Here is a 25,724-nt window from a genome sequence, read left to right as displayed (position 1 = left end):
TATGTACATGCATATATAACATATATGAGTGTTAGTCATTTTGATTGCATGAGATGTTTCACAGAAACTTTCAAGAAAGAATCCTTTTTTTAGCTACCAGTTTTCTGCGGGCTCCTTGCATATTTTTTGTAGAGGCACTTGCTGTCTGTCTTTTGAAAGTACAGTGTTGACCTTTGATACCATACTTAAGAAACATAGGGCTGGGTTGTATCAATGTTACTGATGCATCACATGATAAATCAAAAATTAGCACCCACAGCTGTTGCACTATGTTTTGCATGCTTATGTTCATACTGTAATATGCAATATAAAAGGATTAAGAACAGAGCTGTACTGAGCTTGCTTGGGTTCCTTGTTGAACACTGTAGGAAAGTATTTTTTCCATTCTGCGTATGCTGTGAGAGACTGAAAAAAGAAAACCGTGAGGAAGAGAATTCTTCAGCTAAAGTGTCATTTTATGTGGTGCCAAATGATCAATTGGAAAACCTAGTGCAGTTCTCTTGTTTGTGGGTTTGGCTTTTGCACCCAGTGGTTTATGAAAATGAGGTTTAAAGGGGACGTCATGCATGTGGGCTTCTACATGGAAAGAGAGATAGCATTTGCAAGCTGATGAAATATATTCCTGTGGACAGCCTAAGTGATGCGACTTGTCAAGGTAATGAATGGAGTACTGTACTTAGCAGGAATATTAGAATGGCTACTGTATGCAGAGATGATGTTTCCTAAATTGAAAACCAGGTTTATTAATGGTGTTCTTATAAAGACAAAACTAATCTAGGATTCTGCCACCGTATTTAATTAAGTCAACCATTAATGATCCATGCAGTTCAGCTTGCAAAGTGAGTGATGATCAATTTTTTTGCTGTGTTCGCAGCTATGAAAAAGGTGGTTGCAAACCTCAGAAAGCTAATTCAGAAACATAGATCAATATTTCATTCTGTCTTTTGCTAGTGTTAAATTTGTAGAAAGAAGTGTTCACATATTCCTAAATCTTGTTTATGATTTAAGCATCCTGCTTATTTATTTCTTTGAAAATACTGTTCTCTGCCAGAAAGACTGTTTAACCTGATGATCTTGTGTCTGGGAAATTTCTTGGAAGTAACGGGCCATTCAAAATGCGACATGTTGTCTCTCAAGCCTTGACATCTGTAATTCATAAATTACACAGTATGAACCAGGGAATTGGTTGTCAGTTTTCCTGAGGAGACGGGCACCTGTAGTGCTAGGAGCTCAACTGTGTGGCCCTGGTTTAGGTGACTGAAAGCTGTCTCCACAGACAAGCACGTGAAGGGAGACAGTAGAAGTACTGGACTGTGACAAGTACAACTGCAGAGACCAGTGGCTGGAGTGTGGTGTGTGACCTGTGCGACATCGTCTTGAAACATATATAGTGCTGTGACAGCCAGCACAGATGTCAGGAGTGCGGAAGGGAAACCTAATGGGTAGGCTGATTTATCCACAATTGCCTCCTCTCCTTTTGTTGCATCATTAGTGGTATACTGAGGAAATGGGACAATAAAGACATGCATTGGGAGGATATTGTCAGAGCAATCCCAGACACAGCTACAGGCTGGGCAGAGAAGAGATTCAGAGCAGCCCTGTGGAGAAGGACTTGGGGGTGCTGGTCGATGAGAAAATGAACTTGAGCCAGCAGTGTGAGCTTGCAGCCCAGAAAGCCAACCGTATCCTGGGCTGCATCAAAAGGAGTGTGACCAGCAGGTCAAAGGAGGAGCTTTTGGGAGTGTTCACATGTCAATAAATTGCCTATTTAATAGGAAAGGTTCCCTAATGTTAATGGGTCTGGTCATGCTTTAGTGCAAAAGGTGCTGTCTTTGAGCTATAAAAGCAGGAAGGGAAATGAGAAGGAAAACATACGTTTCTCCTCTATTTAAAGTAGATGTTAATAGACTTTATGAGCTGTGAATGCACTGGACAAAAGAAGAATGTATGAAGTGGTATAAAATAGATCCCAATAGATAAATTTAATGTTTAACGCCCAGGGGAATAAACCCGTTTGAATTTGCATAAGTTGCAAAATTTCCTGTTAAGTGACACAAAGAAAAGATAGGGAGAAATGTCTGGAGAGCTGTATGAAGCCCTGTTTGTGCTGGAGCTGTTGTAGCAGGCTGGTGCCTGGCCAGCTTTAGTCAAAGCAGACTAAAAGCTCTGACATTTGGCCAGAGTTCATTGTTGGATGTAGCTGAGATTATCCCAACTACTTTATCACTAGTTAGCTGATCCAATGAGCTGCTTTAGGATCCTAAATATTGTAATAGCTTCATCCTTTCCGCTAGATTGTTTACCCATGCTAGAAGCTTAATGTAGTAGACAATTTCTTCTGCAAGCAGAGACATGAAACCTGTTCACTTAGCTGGCAAGTTCTTCTGTCCTCCTGCATCGCAGTCTGAACTGTCCATCTTTCCCTGCAAAGCTGACCTTATATACAACATTGCTATCCCGTTTTGCTGGACCATATATGCAAGAACAAATGTATGATGGTGCAGCAGAGAAGAGTTACTGCGTGGCCTGAAGTTACATATCTTTCTTCAGTCTCTTTGTTAATTTGTAATGGCATATAAGTACAGATTCTTTAAAGTGTTTTTTTCCATAGTAGTGACTGTTTCCTTCCAGTGTGTATTAAGTTATTCTGGAGATCAGACACTTGTTATTTGGTTCCCCTATTTTGTTTTTTATTTTAAGTGCCCCATCATCATGTTGTTATGCCTACAGCTGTAGGCAAAACCACACAGTTTGCTTGGGGAAAGGAACCCTAGCTGCCTTGCTTCTTTCTCTTTTCCATTATACACCGTATTAAAGAAGTCACACCCTTCAGTCTCTGTCCTCTTGTGGAAATACCTGTGAATGGAGATGATACTGAATCCTGGAATAGAACTTTGAGAGTACATCTTTATGATGCACAGGAGTGTCTCATACTGTGGAACTCGGCTGATAGAGGAAGAAGGCTGTGCATTGCTTATTTTAGAAGATAATGGGCTATAGCAGCTAAAGGGGAAAATCCTTACTACATGGTGCATTCAAATGTAATATTCTCCTCATTGTCATTCTGAGCATTGAATAGTTCAGCTAAGCATATGGAATTTGCAGTGAAATGCCACCCAAAATAATCTATAAATATTTTATGGTGCCTAGGCTGGTAAGGGGTAAGACATCTTCAAAGCACAACATGCTGTCTTGCCTGTGCCTCCTGGCCAACTGTTAGACAAATAGAAATGAGTGCAGCTGCAGCAGCATCTATTCTTATGGCTGTGAAGTGTTCTGATGCAGATTCAATCCAAAAAGCTGTCCCACGTCAAGGTACCACATACAGTAATGCAGCATATGCATATTAGCCTTCAGTCAAAACAGAGCTGCTCTTCATGCTGGAAAATTATTTGGTTAATAGCTTAATTTTGTGCAAGTTAAATATGTACTGACTGACCATCACTGACCCTTAAATACCGATCTGTTTCTTAGGTTAGACCTCCTTGTAAAAGGTAAAGTTTTGTTGGCTGACGGGTTGCTTCCTTCCAGGATTAACTACCAGTGCCTAGGGAGACGTGCAAGAAAGCCGAATCCCAACTTTTCTAGTCTCTCCAATGTGGAATAATAGAGAAATAGGTTTGGAAAACCCAGAGAGCTTCTGTATTTTGTCTCTCTACTCCAAGGAGAATATAATCTCTTCCTGTTTTTTTCTCAGCTGATATTTGTCTAATTGTGCAGAAGCTGTGAACTACAAAACAGGACTTCCAGGAACAGAAGCTCACTGAGACAAACTGCAAATATGGATGGATGTGACTGCATGGGGTGCTTTGGGAAACATGGGCCAAGGGAAACGCATGGGGCCACTGGGAGACTGCTGAGGGGAGCTCAGTGTGTTGGTTTTGGCTGGGGTGAAGTTCATTTTCTTCACAATAGCTAGTATGGGGCCATGTTTTGGATTTGCGTTGGAAATGCTATTGATAACACAGGGATGTTTTAGTTACTGCCGAGCAGTGCTTGCACAGAGTCAAGACCTTTTCTGCCTCTCACCCCACCAGCAAGCGGGAAGGGGGTGCACAAGAGTTTTGGAGGCAGTACAGCTGGGACAGTTGACCCCAGCTGACCAGAGGGATATTCATACCATGTGATGTCATGCGTAGCAATAACACTATGGGACAGTTGGGTGGGACATCAGTTGCTGCGGGACTGGCTGGGCATTGGTCATTTAGTAGTGAGCAGTTATTTTCATTTGCATCACTTGTCTTTCCTGGGTTTTATTTATCTGTTATTTTCCTTTTCATTACAATTTATTATTATTATTTCAATTATGAAACTGTTCTTATCTCAACTGATGGGTTTTCTTACTTTTACCCTTCTAATTCTCTTCCCCTCATCCCATTGTGGGGGGGAGTGAGCAAGCCAGCTGTGTGGTTCTTAGTTGCCAGCTGGGGTTAAACTACAGTACTTGAGGGCTGAACTTTGTTCCTTGCCTTGCTCCCTGTCAGCATGGTTAGGGGTTACCTGAGATGTAGATGCAGTTGAAAGGATTTGAGGTGGGTGAAGCTTTAACCAGACACTGAGGTGTTTTTAAAGTCTTCCTGTGATGCAAGCTTCACCTCCTTATGCTAGTGATTTTCTGAACCTTTTTGCTAGTAATTTAATAAAAAAAATACAGTACACTTAGTTGTCATTTTGAATAATAGACCTGCCAGCAGGCTGGTGTGAAAAGGCTGTAAAGGATGTAGATCTGAAGCTGTTAACTTCCTGTTAGCAGTTGTTAAGTCAACAGGAGCAAGAAGGATAAACAGCAGGGCTAGTACAAGAATTTGATAGATAATACTGCGGATTAGTTTTCAAGCTGATGCTCTGACTCAGTGTTGGCATTTGTTGTGTAGGAGGTTCCTGTGTCAAGTTGTGTCACCAGCAGTGGGCTTAGAGTTAGCATTACTAGCAGTTGCCATCAGCTTGGTGTCAAGACTGTGTGTGCATCTGTGACTGTATCCATCCCGTGGTAAAACTCTCCCACAGGATAAGCAATCCTGTCCCTCTCTTATCTCTTGCTCTCACCCCTGCCTTCCTCGTGTAGGGAACCTGAGCTGATAGATTTGCCTTTCCTTGCCTTTAACCACGTCCTAGAAGTATGAGTTCTGCCTTGGCTGGGTTCATGCACCAGGTTCTGAATGTGGGATAAACTTGGAGAATCTGAACCTGCAGTTTTGGAAATCCACTGCAAAATCAGCACATGGACTCAGCAGCAGCAGTTCTGCAGAGGAGTCTCTTCTTTTGCTTAGTTAAAATCATTGCCATGTATTCAGTGGAAGAGTTACTGTGCAGGTGCACGCTGTTCTTTGAGTAAATTCATTTCCTGCTAGTTCTGTGAATACTACATCTTGGAATGTGAAGGATTATATTAATTTGGGAATTTCTTTTGCTTTTCCAATCTCTTATGGTAGGTACTGTTTGACTGTAGAATCCTGTTCCATTAGCATTTTTTAATTTGTGCACTTTTTGATTACCAAGTATTTTATTATTGTTTGAATATCTAATCCTTTCTGCTGTTTCCAGAATGTGTTCACGTAACTGAATTTGCACATACTAGTACTAAAGCAGGAACCACTAATTGAACAGTTACATTTGTTGTCTTGTTTTCTATTCCAAGATACTTGGTTTTAATACTCAGAAATTTGCTTCCTGGACTTCTGATGTGCTGCTCTTACCTTAAAGTTTTTGGATGAGAAGGAAAATTGAGGAGATGGGTTTCAAATGGGTCTTCCATAATGAAATTTTGAAAAACAGAAGGGTGAACTCTTTCATTTTTTTTTTTTTTGATCATTCCAGTTGTGCACAAAGGTGTATAAAGACAGAAATGGAGGCAGAAATAGGCAAGACAAACCCTTAAAAGACTTGCAATATATAGACTTGTTTCACTAACTGTAGCATCTTTATTATGAAGCTTTGTCTCATAGGGCTTAAAGTCCTAAGGAGTGATGAGCTACCCTTAGTGCTAGGTAACCTTTTTGGGAAACAATGGTGATCAGCACCTTTCAGCATTGTTACTCAACAATTTTTACGTGGTGTCGAGACAGCAAGGTGGGACAGCTCATATTTCCTGACTTAATGCTCCTCTAATCTGTCTACTACCATATTTATCTAATGGGAAACCCTCCTTGCTGCTAAAAATGACCAGCTTGCCCATTCTTCTTCCCTTAATAACTGCTCTAGATTTATGCTTGAGCTCTGGTTTTGAGTATCGGACTTATTTCTTGTGGAATCTTCATCTGATTTTATTCTATTATTTTAAAATAACTTTTTTCCATCATCATTAGATCTCAGAACACCATGCTATTGGCTAGCTTCCTTTCTTAGTGCATTTTAATGATACTTTTGTTGCCAGAAACAGAGCAATACTATGTTCTCATCTAACTGAATTAAAAACATCTTTCACTGAAGGTGTTACTGTGCTTTCAGTGTTGTATAGAGCCTCATGCCAAGTCTAAGTTCATGTGCTTTTAGCCTGAGGAAACCCTATAAATTCAATGTTAAATCTCCTACTGATTTCAGCACTACCAGGATAAACTGATGTGTTGAGTAATGAATGAAAATGCACAAACATATCCACAGTGTTTCTGTTTGATTAGCCGAATGACCTACTAATGAATGGTTTGCAGACATGTCTTATTCCAAAAGGTCATATGTCACAGTTAATTTTTGCTGAAGGTGATAAATGATTATCATAAAAAAATCACTATTGTCTGTGTTTTTCTTGAGAGCAGTTTTGTTCCACTCTTGTAAGTATTTGCAATTAAATAAATGTCTTCATGCAGATTAAAAATTGTGATAATCCTAGATGAATTTGGTATCGTCCTTTTCTCCAATTCCTGTTCTGCATTTAGAGTAATGTCATATTGATGCGAGTCCTTCAGTGACTTCTTACAAATACATTTGTCTTTTCCATGCCAAATTTATTAACAGTACTTCTCCAGAATCAATGAAGTTACTGTCTTGAGGAAGGTAGGACCTGGATAACAAGACACGTGTATATAGTAGGGAGGCATATACTCATATATAGGTAGAATGAGGGCAAGAGAAACCCAGAAGGCATTTATGAAGCTGTTCTTTCAATTCATTTCACCTGCTATAGACTCATATGCTTGGGCTATCCTGGTCTTTAAAAACTTAGAACAAGGCAGTTCTTCAGGACGCCCTGTTACAAGATTCCTTGAAGGAAAAGAATAGTTTATTCATACAAAACAAAACAAAATTTTTAATAGTGAGATCTAGATGATGATGAACTGTATGAGTTGCCTTTGTAACATAGTGCCTCTGAAGTCTTACACCTACCTTTAAGACTTCAGGGGAGAGGGAAAGAAACGGAAAAGTTATCATTATGCAGAGAAATGTCCATGTCTGTCAAAGGGACAGAACTTGCAGAGAACTTTTTGTCTCTAAATTCTAGGAGATCTTCCCCTCCCTGCCTGAAGTGGACAATAAAAGCTATGGTGATGATGGATCTAGCTCTTGTGAAATGAGGTTCTTGTTTTCTTTTGGACAAAACCAAAATCTGTCCCTACTTAGAACAAAAAAATATGGTAACAAATGTGATGGCTTTTGGTTACCATTTAACGGACAGATCAAGAATCATGACCTAGTATTTCTTTTTTGTAGATGAGGTGCAGAAGGAGAATCACCAGCTCTACTGTATTTCCTTTATTTATGAGGAACCCTGTTGTGTTTAAAGCACAAGAATCAGTGGTTCATGGTGGCAAAAAATGCTGTATTTTGTGAAACTTGGGTGACTTAGTTTGTGGTGACCAGCTGTGTGCTCAGATTTAGCAGCAATTCAGGAATGTTTTCCCAAGGAGAGCTTGTGTGCATGGTTTCCTGAAAAACTTTTCTGTTCATTGGTGATGAGTTGTTAGGAAGACAGGTAGAAACACAAGGCTTTTGTGGAGCTTTCACTCTCTTCTCGAGAAGCCTAGCAATTCAAGAAGTTAGGAAACTGACTTCAAAACCAGCACTTTTTCACTCTCTGTTGTGTAAATAATTAAGAATCTCCTTTTGTGTTATGTTGTGGAGTGTAGCTTTAAAAACTTTAGAAAGGTTTATTCTTGTCATGAGATTGGAATATAAAGAGTTGGCTGTGGCTAACAGCAGGATATGGTTTCTGCATATGTGAAACTATACACAAGAATGAAAGAGTTTAGTTAAATCCAAGTTTGCATTTTAAATTACAGTTGTGCAATTGCAGGAATGTGGGTTTTGTTTCTTTTGTCAGCATTGCCTTCTCAGTGTTAGAAGATAAGGAAACAATGGAAAAAATAGAACTTTTCACTTAAATGGAAAATAGAGGTAAGACCACAGAGGAACATGTCTTGCTTAATGCCATGGAAATAGAATGCAGCAGTTGACAACCACATCTCAGTGACTACACAAGTCACAGCCAGTCCACTGTGTTGTGAATTTGATATGCTGTCCAGTGTTTCCATGCAGTGCCTGACATTTCAGTAAAAACAGATTCTTCTGTTGCTCTTCAGGAAGGACTTGAGTCAATATATCTAATCAATTTTCAGTATTTATAGGTTTCAGATAAGGCTGTTATCAGTAAGGTTCTGAAAGCTGTCTGTAGTGCAAGGAGTTGGTCTTGGTAAGCCTTCCTGTTTCTAGTTTTGGGGACTTTCTGCTGTGTAGAAAACAAACTCCAAACCAGTGGGATATGTTAAATAAAGAACTGTGTAGGATTTAAATTGCTCATGTGTGTTGCAACGCAGTCACAAAGTTAGTTGGACTGGACCCTAGTGTTAAAAAAACCCGCCGTCAAAGGCTAATGAAAGTGCATGCACAGAAGCATCCTATTGCTTTTGGGGTTTTTTGTTTTTTGGTTTTTTTTTGTTTGTTTGTTTCTCTTAGAAAAGAATTGATACTGTACAACAGTAGGAGACAATTATAACAATCTTTGATTTACTGGCATCTTGCTGGAACAGCTAGCGAAAAAGAGAATTGGTATAAACTGCTTACGTTTCACAATGCCTCACTTTTTATTAACAGATCTGTAGGTTCCCTTCTGCAGAGAGGATAACTTTTGAGATGGGAATTAATCTGATATAATTTGATTGCTCAGTACTCTTTATCAGTCTTTGCAATTGCTCAGCTGCTGCTGTATATTTAACAATTGCTTCCTAGCCGTGTCCGTTATTCACCTCCTGGCTTTGCTGCCTGGCTTTCAGCTGTCTGCCACTACAAGGGCTAAATGGGTCTATTATGTAATACAAATGACAATTTGCTCATCTCCCCTGAGCAACTGCAAACAATATACTGGCTTAGTGTTGGTATAGCCATTTCCAAACAATTAGTATGTATTAGTAGAATCATCTTTGTGGGCTGAATTTGTTTATGGAGTGAAGTTGAATTCAACTGTTGCCCATCCTGGTTAGATACTTCACAATTAAACTAGTTATTTTTTTATATATATAATTGTGCTCAGAGCAGATTTGTTACTTAAAATCAGAGGGGGTGTCAGATGTGATTTTTGCAGAATTATTTGAATAATAGTTTCACCATTTTCATCTGTGGATATTGATTAAGGTGGATTAAAGAGATGTCAGGCATACTAAGCACATTATGAGGGGCAATCAAAATCCTGCAGCTTTTAGCATGGTGAATCAAATCATATAGCTTTGCTATAGCAAAACTGGATGAGCTTATATCAGTGCATTGGAATCAAAGTAATAACTTCGCTACATGAAAGCACAAATAAAAATACATGTTTAATAAAATTCTATACAGTCTTTGACAGAAGCACAAGGAATAAAGCTGTAAGGAAAACCAGTAACCATACAGACCAGAGAGCCCATTACATTATCTATTTCATTCTTACTGAATGCCATGTATTAAGACTCCTGAAGAAAATTAGGCTTGGTTGTGACAGCTCTTGGTTTTCATAGATGTTTTCATAATTGTAACAGCAACTGATAACTCTTCTGTGTTTAGTGAGCACTAGATGCCAAATATACTCTTGTCAATTTCAAATATATGAGGAAGTAAGTTTTCTCAGACTCAGATTAATTTGAAATATAAATAAATTTTACAGTGTTTGTTTTAGGAAAAAATACTCTTTCATTTTAAAGGCCTGTTGAGCATTGTGAATTGCCAAACAAATGTGAAAGAGTGCTCCTGTTTCTTCAGGTGTTTTGTGAAGACGTGAAAGTAAAGTTTTGAAGGACCTGATCAAGGAAGGATCAGCATGACTTTGAGTAGTAGCTTCTAAAGCTAACATGATTGTAGTTTGAAATATGAAAGTAAGCACTGTGTGCTCATTCAGATTTATTAACCCGCTCATATGAATGAAGTCATACGGATACATAACTGTTTTGACTGTGTCCCAGGCAAGCTTTAGTACTATATAACTGGCTAAATGTATGTAATGTGGTCATGAAAACTAACAATGTGATGGGTACAAAATCTTCCTAATCTGAAAAAGCCAGAAGTGCCGAAACCCTTGTAATAGTTGTTCCTGTTTCACTGTATTGAGCTGTTTTAAAAATTCTCATTAGAAGTCTTACCTAGTCCTTGTGATGCAACAGAAATCTGAATGCATCTCCTGTAATGTCTTTCATCCCTCTGATTTAACTTTGCCCTAACAGATATTAAAAATAAAGTTATTAGATATTTAAAATAGACTACACTATGCATTGATAGTAATCTTTGATAATATAATAAATACCTGTTTGCCATTAAAGGCAGTCTATTATCTATCTGCGTTGGTTCATCTTAAGGAAGAGAGAAGGGTACAATCAATCAAAAATAATATAATGTCATAGCAATACACGTCAAGCCTAAAGTAGCAACTCTAATAAAGATCTCTAAATACAAATAAAGATATTGCCAATTGTTTTACTGGGCTTACTGACTTGCAGTCCCTCCGTTTTCTGCTTGCACAGCTTGCCTGATGAGACTTGATGATTGCTTATGTTGGCATCATTTTATTTGCTGACAATCCATTTGTCTATCTGAATCACCCATTTTATCAAGCTAATTTTCTGTTGTTGCAGTGCTGCCTGCTGATTTATTTATTTTATTTTTAAGGACTGTTTTGCATGCTTTTATTCCAGAGTGTTTTACAGGTCTCAAGGGATATTTGCTGGTTTTTAGAGACTAAACTCCTGAGTCTTAGCAAGTCAAAATTCCATTTGTACAGAGCTGAGCCTCTGCTGGGAGAATATAAAGGTGCATTTTAAAGGAATTATACATAAGGATTGGAATCTTTATGTAAAACTGGAGCTGTCATTCCTCTCATTTGGATTAAATTAACAAATAACTAAAGTTGAAGCCAAAACCATGTTGTATGACCTTTTTGTTTTAATTCAGAGCAATCTGACTGGCAGTGCATGTGGCAAATACGACTGGATATAAAATGCTTTTTGAGATGTGGCCTTGCTCAGAGGAGGAGAAATGATTCCTGGCGCATTAAGTCCAAAGCTGTGAAACCACCCAAGTGCGGCTGTGTAGCACTTGATACTAAGGTCTGTGAAGTACCCACTATATCTTTGGATTTCTGGCCCTGGGAAAATGCCCAGTCTGGAGAGGAGACCATAATAGTTCCCCAAAGGTGATTTCTGACCCTTTGCAAAAAAAACCAATGTGCTATTGCAATTCAGTGGCTGTGTGTGTTGTCTGTGTGTGACTTGCTACGGTCTGATAAGTAACTAAGATGTTGTTTTTATTCTGCAAGTTGCACTGGTTTTGCATGGCAAAGTTTTGGTAGCAGTGGGTACTACAAGAGTGGCTTCTGTGAGAAGTTGCTAGAAGCTTCCCCCATGTCTGATGTAGCCAATGCCAGCCGACTCCAAGATGGACCCACTTATAAACAAGGCGAAGCCCATCAGTGGTGGTGATAGTGCCTTTGGGATACCATGTTTTAGAGGGTTAAAAAACTGCAGGTGGAGGGAGAGGAATGGGACTCTGTGCAAAGTGAAGTTGGACCTTTGTTCATGTGACTGTAAGTTCAATGTTTATGAAGAACTTTTGGCGCTGATTTCCATATTGCTGAAATGGAGGACTGCTTCAGACCTGTAATAAAATTACTGTATCACAATCAGTTGCAATTTCCTTGTTTAACTTTCATAATAACACTTAGGAGTAAGTAATTCTTGTATTCAGTTTGCTCAGTAATTCAGTCTAGCGCAGTTGCTGAGACCTAGGGAGCAAAAGGGAAGTGAGGGTGGGTATTTCAGTGTCCTTTCTAAATCTTCATGTAGATTTAGTTTAGGCTGTTAGTGACATTTAGATTTGGTTTATTGTTGAGTTGGTTTTTGTTTTGTTTGCATATTTATAGTTTGGGGATTATTTAAAGGTTAAGTATTTACATAGAAACTGTACTGCTACTGTACTATTCCATGTTTTCCAAAATGAGTCCATGGGACACATGCCTATGGGAATGATGCTCAATATCTTTACATATTCATGCCCTGTTTTTGGCCATGAGTTCGTAGACTGCATATGCACAGATAGCTCCCATCTGGCCCCTACTTGAAGTCCTTCAGATGAAAGCAGATAACTGTGCTGGTATCTGAAGATTCAAATTCTTTACTGAGAGGATGAAGGGGATGGCACACAGCAGACCAGTTGCTAGTGTTTCATTTTGCATAGATGCCATTGCGGTATACTAACCAAGAGTTCCAGCAAAGGTCTATAATACATTGATTGTGTACCCAGATGAAATAACCTCTCACATTGGGCAGAATGTAATTTTTCTTTCAACACCTTTTTACAGCTTTTTACATTTGTCAAAGAGAAAACTAAATAAAAGAATTAATATTGCAAATTACCTAGAAGTGTAGAGCCATCTCAAATTTTGCTAGAGGACAACCACTGCCTAGCTACTTGCACTACTGTAAGCATGGTCCATAAGCAAAAAGGCAGTTTCCTAGTGGTATGTGCAGGTGATACAAATTCATTTTCTTCTTTAGTCTCTCCCCCTATTCCCCATCTCCCCTGTTTCTCCTGCAGCCTCTCGCTCAAAAAAAAACCATCCAACCCCAAACCAACAGCTGTCATCTTAGTGCTGTCATTTGAAGCTGTTATTGTAGAATCATTACTGAGTGCAGAGTACTTGCATCTCCTGGAATTTGGGGTAACTTGTTTTGGTTGAAAACAAATCTAAGCCAAGTTATAGGAAATGGTAACAGAAATCCTTTTGCCTGTTCTGCAAAATTAATGCTGCTGTTGCTGTGCTGGAGCACAATGGAATTCACCTTATAGCAGTTTCGTAACTTGTGTTTGCTTGTTGGAGCACATAGTCAGGAATGGAAACAACTTTTACTGAAAAAATACTTTTCTCCATGTCCCTTCTGATCCACATCTTTTCCTTTATATAACCTAAGGAAATCCCAGAACAAAATGCTGGTTTCAGCTCTGCTGGAGAGGGAAATTAAAACCCTTGGTTGCTAGTCCAAGCAGTACTTTCGTGCTACATTTAGTACTTCTGTGGTACATCTCTGATCACAAACCTTAGTGTTTTACAGCAACGTGGCAGTAACTTGAATTTCGACTGTGAGGTTCATACTGTCTCAGTGATGTGTTTTACACTTAGCCTAAGGCAAAGAATGGCATTTAACCTTTGAGTTTATACACAATGTGGTTGGAAACAGGGGCAATGTAATTAGGTTGTAGAAGGAAGTGTCGTGGGGTGTTACTGCATTCAGATTTCAGTCCTAAGGTATCACTGATCTCCATTCTGCTTTCTTGTATTACCTGGCATCAGACCCTCTGTGTTCTATGTGACTTGTCCAGGAGCATGAGGGCAAATAAACTGCTTTTCTCAAAACCCCTTTTTTGGTCAAGCCAGGGTGCAGCCTAGCTCAAACATAAGGATATTTCCGCCATGAGTAAGCACAGTTGTGAAGCAGTTACCAACTTGTGAAGATAAAAGAGTCAGTCAATGAGAGTTTCAGCTCCCACTCATACTATTGCCCTGGATGGTTGCCTGCTCTCCTTGCTATGATGCAAATCTGTGTTTGGGGAAGCCCTGATTTGCATAGTATAGATGTGATAGACTTTAGAGGCTTTAAGGTCTCTACTGCTTGCTGCAACAGAGATCCTGCTTTTGTTCTGACACTTTTTTTGTTTGTTTGTTTCGGGTTTTGTTTCATACAAATGGAGGAGACATACTGCCTCCAGTTAGTAACTCACAGCGGTGTTTGCGGGGAGGCTGTGGAGGCAGAAGCTGCTGGAGCATCTCTCTCTGCCATCTGACCGGCTCAGCCGTCACTGCACCCCTTCAAGGAACAAAGCACCATCCTTCTCCCTTACCAGTCACCAGCCAGTTTGCTGGTGGGTTCCTGGGATGGCATGGATCACCATTCCTGAGGGGAGAGAGGGCCTCCAATCCCTCCAGGCCACATGCTCCAACGGGAAAGCTTCTTAAATTGAGTGTGTGTGTTCCCCCACTAGCACAGACTGATCTTTGATTTGCATACGTTTGCTTGCAACGGGCAAGAATGCTAGTGAAGCCCTGAATTTTTGCTTTGTGAGTAGTACTGGTTGTTTTTCTGGGTGTTCAAAAACGTCCAGATGCATTAGATGGAATTTATAGTAAAATATAGCCTGGTTTTAAATTTGCGGCAGTAGCTAATTTTTACGATTAAGCTAAGACCACTACAAATTATATACTGTGAGGGTCATGATGAAAGATTGTTAAATGCAGAGATAAAAATGGTGATGTTAAACCAGCAGCTTGCTAGTAGGGAGCTGAGATAAATATACATTGAAATATTATTCTATATGTACCAGGCAGCTATTCACTGTAGACTGGGTGGTGAGCAGCATTGCTTGGCTAACGTGTTACCATGTTGCAGAGTTGCTATGGCAATATCAAACCAATGAATAAACCACATCACAGAGACGGGGAGGTGAGTAAGTGTGAAATTGATTCAGTGGAACACAGGAATATGTGGGAGCCAAATTGGTCAAGATAAAATTTCTGGTAGGCAAAATCTATTTCTTTTCACACTTTCAGTATTTTATTATAGTGACTTTAAAAAAATAATAAATCTGAAATAAAAATATTTTTCTACACCATAAACTCTTTAAGTATTTTTCATTTGATGCTATATGTGTTTCAGCATACATAAAGCATTTAAGAAATATATCTATGCATAATGAATATAGCTAAATATTAAAAACTGCATATTTTTAAACAAATAATTGGCAGTCATAATTCTAGGTAAGATAAATGAACTTGAGTATAAGTTCTGTAATCAGCTGGAAGCTAATACTTGAGAAGTATTTGAAAGCATGTTTTCAAATACATCAGGCTTAAACTTGTTTTTTATTTGTGAATGTGCAATATAGTGATACAAGCCACAGAAATGTTCCAGAAATAGTATGCATTTTGAATAGCACGTAGATATAACAAAAGACATATCTGTGCTTAAAAATGGATTGCACAAATACTGATCATGCTTCATTGCCCTATTTTGTCAATTAATGTGACTGGTATTTGGAATGTTTTCGGAAGAGCGTAATTTCTTTTTTTCAATTATTTTAAAACATTCTGTGAAAAGACAGTTATACCAAAATGTGCTATCAGCAGCGTATTTGTGTTACCTAGGGAAAATAAAATGCACATCAAACATTTTTAATTAGGATTTCTGTTTTGCTAATTCATCTCAGCTCAGTTGGACAATCAAATAATGATAATACCTTTAGTCCTGAGAGGTCCTGTTGTAGAGGACTAGGAGGTTGTTTTGTTGTGTGTGTTATAAATGTCACACATTGATATTTGTTTGTGTAAGACATAAATCTATTTTTAGAACACTTTTTAGGCAATCTGCTAGTTTTAGGCAGGAAGAGTAAGTCCTTCTGTGAGGTTCAGGGCTTGTAGTTCATATGCTATTAATTTGATCTAAACTTGCTGTTTGTTTATAGCTTAAAAAAAATCTGATGCCTTGTATGAACATTTTTGTTTCATCTGCATCTCTCCCAGTGAGTGTATTTTCCTGTCCCAAGCCCTTTTTATTTGTTCATGCAGAAAGATATGTATGGTGGCGATGTTAAATTAAACAGCATTAAGTCAAATTTAATTTTATTTTTCAAGATGCCGGAATGATTTTCTCAGACACATTCAAGAAAATTAAGAATGTAGTTTGTCCAAAGTACTATCATGTCACATAAAAGCTACTTTGCCACTGCTTTGGTTTCTTTAGTTCAAAGCAGAATTGATTATCTTAATTTATTTAAAGAGCAGAAACCAATATTTGTTTCTGTTAACCCTTTTGTCTTAGATTTTAGAGAACAGCATTTGCCAAATTACTGGCAAAGAAGTTGCTGACCAATGCTTTGTCCATTGGGATGGAACAATAAGGCGAAGACAAACACAGGGTGAGTGTTGGCTGAAAATGGAAGATTTTGTGATTTGAAGTTTTAAAGATAGGACTAAAGCTCTTCTGTGGCACAATAACATCTTGAAGTCTTTCAGTTCAAAAAAGTGGCATGTTTTCCTGCATTTCTCTGCAAGTGTTAAGCTCTGACTGAAGAATGCTCCTAAACTCGGTTAATGTGATGGTGAGCAGCTGCATCTCAAGAGATTGTTCATTTGTATTGCTTTCAGATGTGAACAGAATCCTCAAATTAAGCAAACCTGGATAGATCAAGGTTAAACATGCAAAAAAAAAAAAAACACCAAAAAACAAAAAACCAAACAAAACAAAACCCAAAACAAAACAAAAAACCCAACAAGAAAAACGGGGGCCAGGAGATAGTTTGTGCTGTAAACCATATATGCATGAACTGTCTGTCTTCATTTGTCACTGTTTTAGTTGCATGAGACTGGCCATGCATCAATACCCAGCATGGGCTTTGCAGAGGCAAAATTGTCATGGTTGAAGCTCCTGCCCACTGCATGGCCCAGCTCTCCTCTGGCTATGCTTATTGGGGAGGGACTATTCATTAGGGACTCTAGTGACAGGACAAGGGGTAGCAGGTTAAAACTTAAACTGGGGAAGTTTAGGTTGGATATAACAAAGAAATTCTTTACTGTAAGGGTGGTGAGGCACTGCAGTGGGCTGCCCAGGGAAGCTGTGAGTGCTCCATCCCTGGCAGTGTTCAAAGCCAGGTTGGACAGAGCCTTGGGTGACATGGTTTAGTGGGAGGTGTCCCTGCCCTTGGCAGAGGGGTTGAAACTAGATGATCTTAAGGTCCTTTCCAACCCTAACAATTCTATGGTTCTCTTGATTGCAAGGCTGGTCTGGGTGAGATCAGGCATGCAACTGGCATAGTGGAAATGTTATCTTTGAGGGAATGTGCTTTCAGAAGAGGCCCTGTTTTCCACCTACTGCTTTGAGTTCCTCACTTTTAGTGCATATGGTGCTAAATGTGCAGAAGATTTGTTGTTGGTTTGAAAGCAAAGGAATGTGTATTCACAGCCCTGTCTGTTAGAAGAGCTGCTTATTAGCAGATCTTGGTAAGGAGCCCAGTGTGTGCACAACTTCTATGTCACTGCAGACAGTGGTTTATTTCCAAAATCCTTAGAAGCTGTTTTTAAAACCCAAGTTCTTAGCGAGACAGATGTAGCTAAGAAAAAAGCCTTTGGGGCAGGGAAGGGAGAAGTAGGCCAGAAATATACCCCAGATCAAGTGGGTTTCTTTTCCCAGCAAAACATGTTGTTTCCCCTTCAGCTTTTTATCTCAGCATTCATCTCCTGTAAGACGAAGTTACCTAGGTTGGCTGCCCTGAGAGAGCTAGCCAAGGTAGCTTTCTATCCCCGTCTGTGAGTGGAAAAAAAATATATAAAACAGTGGTACCTCCTCTTCCTGCCCTCTGAAGCAGATGGTGACAGGAGTTCATTTTGGTGGAAGAGTGTATCCAGTCTCGTATCATCTTAAATGCTGTCTAAAGTGACAAGTGCCATATGTTTCCTCAGCAGCATTAGTGTCCCTGGCTGGCAGCTCTCACCATTGCAGTGCAGTGCTCAGAGGTATAGTGTAACAGCATGCACAGAAATATAAGGATGCAGGTTAGGAGAAATGCAGCAGGCATCCACTCTAGGTAAGCAGTGGGGCTAGACACCAGATGGCATTGGAAATCTGTGTCTTTCTGGACTGCTTTCAGGTGTGTGATACCCTACACTGTGTAATTTCATGCCAGTCCTTCCAGTAAAACTCCCAGGTATGGGCATAATGAAAGAATGGGAAAAAGTGCTGACTTTAACCCAGGAGCTAACGACATACACAGTCCAGAAAATCCTGATCCGTACACTTTGCAAGATTCAACAGAATGGAAGTGTCATTTTCAGTAAATTTCTGTTTGCCTTCTTTTATACAGAGCTTGACACTGATGTAGTCTTGTCCCAGTCTCTTTTCTTATCCACTCGCTGTGTCTGACCTTTCTTCACAAAATCCCATGGGCTGGCAAAGTGCCACTGGGAACAGCATGGATAGTGCAGCACACACAGCTTACCTCAGCCCAGGGAGAATAAAAAAATAGGAACATGTTCAGGGCAAGCAGAATGTTTTATAATTGTGAATAATATGGCTGTATATGCCAAAATATTTTCACAGGGTTGTAACCTCACTGGATAGGTAGCTTTGTGCAGTAACAAAACTGCTTTGTTCTGTGTCATAAGGCAACATCAGCTTTACTAGAAGTCCTTGCTTATGTATCATTGCTTCTTATACCTTCAGTCCTTGTATTTTCGCTGGCTTTTACTTTTTTGGTGCACAGAGAAAGGAGACAAAGTCTGACCATGAGAGTTGTTTTTTGGTTTGTTTGTTTTTGGGGTTTTGTTTTTGTTTTGTTTCATTTTTTTCCCATAGAAATGGTACCATATCAACCTGCATAAGTCAACAGGCTGAAATCAGAGTTATAATAATGTGCTGTTGCTTTTTATTTACCTTACCCTTAAGGGTAAGGGATCAAAGCTATCATCTTTGATCTTCATGTGGCTTTCTTTAATTTTTTTTATTTTTCTTCCATACTTCTTCTTCAGTTCTGTGTCAGTGGTCTCCTCCTAAATTTTTCTTTTGTTTCATTCCCTTTTTTGTATATTCTGTTGTCTTTTTTTTCCCAGTGTGGTAGACTGCTTCTGTGCATTTGAAAGGTAATCTGCTACAATAACTGTCAGTATGTGCCAATATCCTATGGACTAGTTTCCACTGAGGCATTGACTTGCTTGCTTCTTAAGTTTCTGAGGTGAATTATCCTTGTTCTTTGATTTTACTTCTTCCTTCCTTAGAAATGTATACTCATCTCTAGGGATATTTTAATACAGATCATCTTTGCTAACTTTTTTGGTGTTAAAGTTTCAGGAGTAGCTTTCTGATATTAAGGAAGATACTCAGGTAAATGCAATTTTCAGTTTACTCCTTAGTGCGGAATGGGACACCTGGCTGGGACCATGGACAAGATCTGTACTTGCACCCATGTCTTCATAATTCTTTTTTTTTGGAGCCATATTCACTTGTGATCTGATCAGATCTGTATGGTATGGGCAAGGGCACAGGACAGAAGTCGGTGAGAGTCTGGGGAAGGCTGAGAAGCTCTTTTGGCTTTAACTGGGAAATGTGTTTTCTGGTATCTGCTGAGCAATTCTACAAGAGTATTTGGTCACTAATGCCCTTCGTATTTTCTTTGGGGTTGGTGGCAGTCTCTGTCTGGCCCTTCTGGGGGACGGGCTCCTCCTTGAGCATAAAAGTTGCCTTGGCAGCTTTTCTGTAGTTTTCAGGAACATGGAGCCATTCATTTGGTAAATCACTTACTGCAGCTGTAGGTGCCAGCCACCACTCTTTCCTGCACAATTGCCAGTGGTTTCTATGGTCTCGCGGTTTCTATGGGCTCTTCATTGAGACAGCTGGTTTTCTGTGTTATTCTTATGTGCATCAGTTTGGTTAAAGCTGTATTTTCCTATGGTTTTCAGACAAGCTGTGTTGCCTGCAGTTAATGTCTGTTTTTTTGAAGGATCATGTTAGTAGTTGATTTAATTAATTGATAGAACTGTATTCTGAAAGCTTTTGTACCTTTATGTGCCACTTATATCTATGTGTTGGCTGTTCGTTCTAAATTGTTATCTTTTTATCCTGTGCTACTGTAAACCAAATAAAGCAGTAGTGTAGCTTGTGTGATAGGTTAGGTAGTGGAAACGAGAGCAGAGATATAGCAATGAGTTTATGTCCTCCCTGGCAATTTAAAGAGAGTCGAAGTGCCTGATCTTGTGACTGAATCACTGTTGTGACACTATTTAGGTTGTTCTTCCTGCAGTCCATGATACTCCACAATCCGTTCTTCAGTCCTTTTTGCCTACGTGTTGGACCAGAGATCCCACAGGATTTTGTATTTCTACTATCTTGCCTTGTCTTTTCATAATCAGGTAACCTGAGGACTGTCAGCTCATCTGCTGATAATTAATGAACTGAGCTGTATTAGTAATGGCTTGAATGCACAAGTTTCCAAAGGGGCACTGATTTTCTGACCTTTCAGTACCTGTGGTATTTACGAATTAACTTTATATGCACCAGATTTTAAGTTTTTTTTCCCCTTTCCTATGGTAGGCAACTTTATATATTACAAACATGGGAGAGGTTTACCATACAAACATGGTGGACTCCAGTAGACCAAAAAACAGAAGATAAATAAATTGGTCTCCATCTTCATAGTTAGTTTGATTCAGAAACCCCAAAACACTAGAACAAATATTGTGTCCTTTAGGGGTATGTTCTTATGCATTTGCTATGCCTGTAGTTAGCAGTGAAGCTGAGGTTTTAACTGTCTTCCGCTGCTACCTAAATATTTTATGCCTGCTTGTCTGTGAGAAAGTCACTGTTTCCTTTCAGTGCTGATGAAAATAGATGCTACAATATCTTTTCCAAGAGTGCACCAAGATCTAGGTGGAAAGGTCCCAGAGGGTGCTTCCCCAGAGCAGAAGCCAGTGTTTGACGTGTTTTGGGTTTTTTGTTTGTTTTTTTTTCAGCCTTCCTGACTCTTCACTGTCCTGAGCATTAGGGGAGTCTGTCTTTTTGGTGAATGGTGTAGCAGGTATGACCAGGATTACTTGACATTAGAAAAATTGCAGGATATGCTTTTCCCAGATCAGGAGTCTTGACTCTAATCCTGTATGATTATCAACTGTTTTAATTACATGCTGATTACATTTTCACTTTACCATTTATGTTAACTATAGCAGAATTTACTTCTTGATTTTAAAGTGCTATGAAGTTTTGCTGTTGCACTTAAAACCTTGCCATATTCCACATAATTGCTTGGCTGAATCTGTCTCCAGTAAAAATCATACGGGATTTTTGGATTTCCATGCAAATTAAGTGAATGTAAGCAGAGCTTTTCCTAGGAGATTCAACTTGTCATATATAGGCTTTAATATTTATATATACTGAACACTCCAGTCTGTGAAGAAATCTGTGTCAGATGAAACATTCTATTCAATAGAACAGGTCATTGCTTCTAGTATAGGTCACTGGTGAGAAGTTGCTTTCACCACAGAATATGTATATACTTCTTAAAAGCATGTACTAATAAGTTACTTGGTATCTTTTTAACTGGAGTAGGCAGTTTTCTTTGTGGTATTGATTAGAATTTCTAGGATTATTTCCCTCTAACAGAACTTCTGGCTGCTTTCTATCTACTATAACTTCTGAACTTACAGCTTATGCGTGAAGTCCTGTCCAAATAAAGATGACTGAAATGAGTTGTAAATCTCTGGAAGATGAAACTTTATGGTGAATTTCTTATATTGATGGTTTCACTGTAGCATCTGGAATTGCAATTTTAAGCCTTAGGTTAAACAAGATGTCAATAGACGTTCATTGACCTACGCACTTCACTGCTGGGACAGAAAGTTATGGCTAATTAGAGCATCTTAAATTTTGAGCATGTTGTAATTCTCTCAGAAGCAGCTGGGCATTATAGTCCCTTCCTTGTGCACCTAAGCAGGATTTTGAAATACACAAACATTTCATAGAAGTTTTTATGGAAATTATTGTTGCTGTTTTTAAGGATTCACAGAATTTTCCAAATTCTGTGCATTCTTACTAGTACTTTGGACACAAGCTGGAAATGTGCACTTGCAGCATAGAAAGCCAACTGTATGCTGAGCCGCATCAAAAGAAGCGTGGCCGTCACGTCAAGAGTGGTGATTCTGCCCCTTTACTCCACTCCAGTGAGACACCACCTGGGACACTGCATCCAGCTCTGGGGTGCACAGTACAAGACAGACATGGGCTTATTTGGGGAGATCTAGAGAAGATTCATAAGAATGACCAGAGGGATGAAACACCTCTCCTGTGAAGAAAGGCTGAGAGAGTTGGGGTTGTTCAGTAAGGAGAAAGTTCCAGGGTAGACTCTATTGCAGTCTTTTGATATATAAAGAAGGCTTATAAGCAAGATACAGACTTTTTGTCAAGGCCCATAGTGACAGGACAAGGGGCAGTGGTTTTAAACTGAAGGAGTTTAGATTTAAATTGGACAGAAGTAGGACACTTTTTACAATGAGGATGCTGACACACTGGAACAGGTTGCCCAGAGAAGTTGTGGATACCTTATTCCTGGACCTGTTGAGGTTAGGTTGGATGGGGGATTGAGCAACCTGAGTGAGTGAAAGATGTCCCTGCCTCTGGCAGGGGGATTACTCTATATTATCTCTGAAGGTACCTTCCAACCCAAACCGTTCTGTGGTTCTATGATTCTGTGACCCCTAGTCCTGTTTATTTTAGCTATGGATAAAGCAAAATAGTTACTTCTAACTGTTGTGAAAGGTATTCACAATGTAGTTCAGGAATTTGGACAGCTTAATCAGCTACTATGTAAGTTGGTCACTGCATGTGGGGGAGAAATGCCTCTCTGAGGAAGTTGCAATACTAGAGCAGAGTAGCTGCAGAGAGCAAGTACTCACTGAGGTTGTTCATCAGTGATTTATGTTCATCTGGAGGTATGAGAGGGAAGTTCCTTTGCAAGATACTTTTCTGTTGTTGATGGTGAAGAAAAATTTTATTGTGTAAATATACTTTAGGTGCTTTTTTTTTTTGTATTCTGCCTTGTCTTTTTGTTTTCTTAGGGCACTGAGTCTGCATTCTTCTGCACAAACTGTCTGTAAATATTGTGAAAAATCAAAGGATGGGGACTGATAAATAAAGAAGGTAGGCAAACTAGTTCTGAGGCTGAAATAATGTATCAGAATGCAATAATTCCCCCCATAGGCAAATCAAAATCAGTGCCAGTTTTTCTTTCTGAAGGTTGAATGGTGAGACACTCAGGAGCTACTTCCTCCATCTCCCTTCTCCCTCCAGTAGAAAGATCTCTTCATGAACCCTTCCCTACATCTTACATCCTGGGAGATCTAGTTTAAATAGGAAACTTTAATCAGAACTGAGTAAAATGCAAGATACTAATCATATTTTCCTACAACCTTTCCTTAAGGATAGTAAGATTGTGCCTTCTTAAAATGAGAGAATTGATACTCAGTTTTCACAGAGATGCTCGTCAGGAGAAATCTGTTGCGGCTTAGAAGTATAGGCTGGCAGCCTGCCCTCTGAACTCAAGAAGGCATGGCACCATGCCCAGACTCCTTTTCTCAGGCCTTCATCTTTTTCACATGGCTGTGCAAAGCCAATCAATACCTTCTGCTAACCTTGGTTCTCCTGCTGAAGACCCAACTGTACTGCCTAGAGACTTCTGTTCTGTGCTTTTCAATTTAGAATTCACTCCTGCTTCTCATTGTCAGGTTCCTTCTATAGCCAATGCATCTTAGCAGCTTATCCTTCTTAGAGAGACCAGTGTTCTTAGCTCAGCTGTTGAATGGCTTTTCTAACCTTGTAGTACTTTTTGATGAGCCTCAGGTAGGGAGTAGCTAATTCCCATGTAATTGCTGTAGTGGTGGTCTGACTCACCTTATTATAAGCTCAGCCATTCTGGAAAATGTTAAATGATTGGGTGCTTTGGTAATGCATGCTGTCTAAGTACTTTGAATCAGATCTTTTAGATGGATTTAGTTTGCTGTTAAGTGACTGGATTACCAAAAGTTTTAATCATGCTATAAAAAGTGCCCTTTCAAAAACATTATTTTTTTGATTCTTGTAAAAGGACTTAAGCTTTCTTGGGATTCTGTTGCTAATGAAGAAAAGGATTAACAACAAGCAAGGAGATGACACTAAATAGTATGGGAGAAAGGGAGAATACCGTACTATGGGCATTTTGGAACGATCCAATGTGGATAGTCAGGCAGAAGACAGAACTTTTAAACGTAGCTGCATTAGTTGCATTAATTTCATTTTCAAAACAAAACACAGAAAAGATGCTATAATATTGGAATTTTTAATAGTGGTATATCCTCAATCTCTACAGATGGTAACTTTAAAAGTAGTAAAATATATACTGTGTGGTATTGTAATATATGAGCTCTGCTCAGTAATTCAAAGAGGAAAATATGCAGAGTTGATGTCAGTTAACAAAAGGTTTGTCATGGACTCTTAAGCCTGCCTGATGCTGCCAGTCCCGAAGTATTTTGTCTTGTCTTTTTGCAGTACTTGTGTGATATATTGTGCGAGTTCTAGGCAGGACGCAAAGGCAGGTGGCAGATACATTACTTGACAACATTAATATATTTTCATTTGAATTCATTCATATGGCAACAGAAAGTGGAATCAAATAGAACACAGACTTCAGTTCCACCTACAGCCTGTAACAAACAAGAACTATCTCATGCATGTCACCCTGGGAGAGTATAACATGAATTTTGTCGGGTCTGCACTAATAAAGGTCTTGGAGTCATCATCAACATTCCCTGGTATTACCATCTTAGTGTAGCACTAGCAGCCAAAAAGGCTGTTAGAATGTTGGGTATCATTAGGAAGGGATTGAGAACAAGACAGAGAATACCATCTCTGTATTTTGCTGAGGTGTACAACTCTGGTATGTCAAAATTGGGAGTTACCAGGATTTGAACAAATTCCTAGTTAATGATGAGCATTGTACCCTGGAACGGAACCTGGAATGAGCAGCTTCAAAGTCCTTCAGCTGTGGAGCTACTTAATAATTGACTGTCCCATAGATGCTTTTTAGGAATCAGCTGACAGCATGGACTTCAGCACCAGCAATGTGGAAACTAAACAAGGGTTCTTTGCCCTTTGTGTGATACAACACTCATTTGCTTGGTTGAATCAATGTATTGGCATCTTATTATTAATAAAACTAATTTTATAAATGGAGAAGAGTTGCTTGAAACTAAATACACAGGTGTTATGGGTGGGAGACAAAAAAGGGGTTTTGAACCATTTTCATTGATGGCATCTTCCTTCAAGTGGAAGGCATAGCTCCAAAAAAGTGACTGAGTGTGAATAGCTGAAATATCTGCCTTCATTAGTATAAGCTGTTACAAATGTCTCAGACCAGCAGCTACCCTCTCTGATTCTTAAGAGACTTCTGCAACCATACTGATATATTGATACTAATGTTGCTTCTTGGTTTGGACTCAGGCAGTACAAGAGACTATTTATACCTTTAGTATGAACGTGATAGCTGAGTGTATCCACTGTATAACATTATTTTGTTCAACAAACTTGAAATCTGGTATCGACAAGCTTGTCTGCATCAGAGACAGAACTTGTGGGGTGATGTAAACTCCCTGGAGATCTGATAGTCATCACAAACTAGGGATCATCTTTCTCAGTCCCTGTTTGTGAGATCTTATTCAGCATAAAATGTGGAGTACAGTCAAGAACTGCCCTTACCTCCCCTTCAGTCACTTA

At 39.2% G+C, this 25,724-nt stretch overlaps 1 protein-coding gene across 3 annotated transcripts in view; it reads left to right on the top strand.

Moving 5' to 3' along the window:
• Positions 1-25,724, top strand: part of MYO16 (myosin XVI) — a 377,031-nt gene that overhangs the window by 16,808 nt on the left and 334,499 nt on the right. The window contains exons 1-2 of one of the 3 annotated variants that reach the window (XM_061377881.1): positions 14,882-14,959; positions 16,260-16,356. The exons of 1 other annotated variant lie outside the window; for it this stretch is intronic. The gene's annotated coding sequence lies outside the window, so the exon portion shown is untranslated. Of the gene's footprint in view, positions 1-14,881; positions 14,960-16,259; positions 16,357-20,984; positions 21,004-25,724 lie in introns of those variants that run through there. One more of the 3 variants, XM_061377882.1, reaches the window with a different exon arrangement.

The sequence above is a fragment of the Neopsephotus bourkii genome, unplaced genomic scaffold (assembly GCF_033783945.1).
Source record: "Neopsephotus bourkii isolate Nb327-2 ecotype Australia unplaced genomic scaffold, CSIRO-AGI_Nbou_v1 NB_1760, whole genome shotgun sequence".
NCBI lineage: Eukaryota > Metazoa > Chordata > Aves > Psittaciformes > Psittacidae > Neopsephotus > Neopsephotus bourkii.
This window is presented reverse-complemented; position numbering and strand designations above follow the sequence as displayed.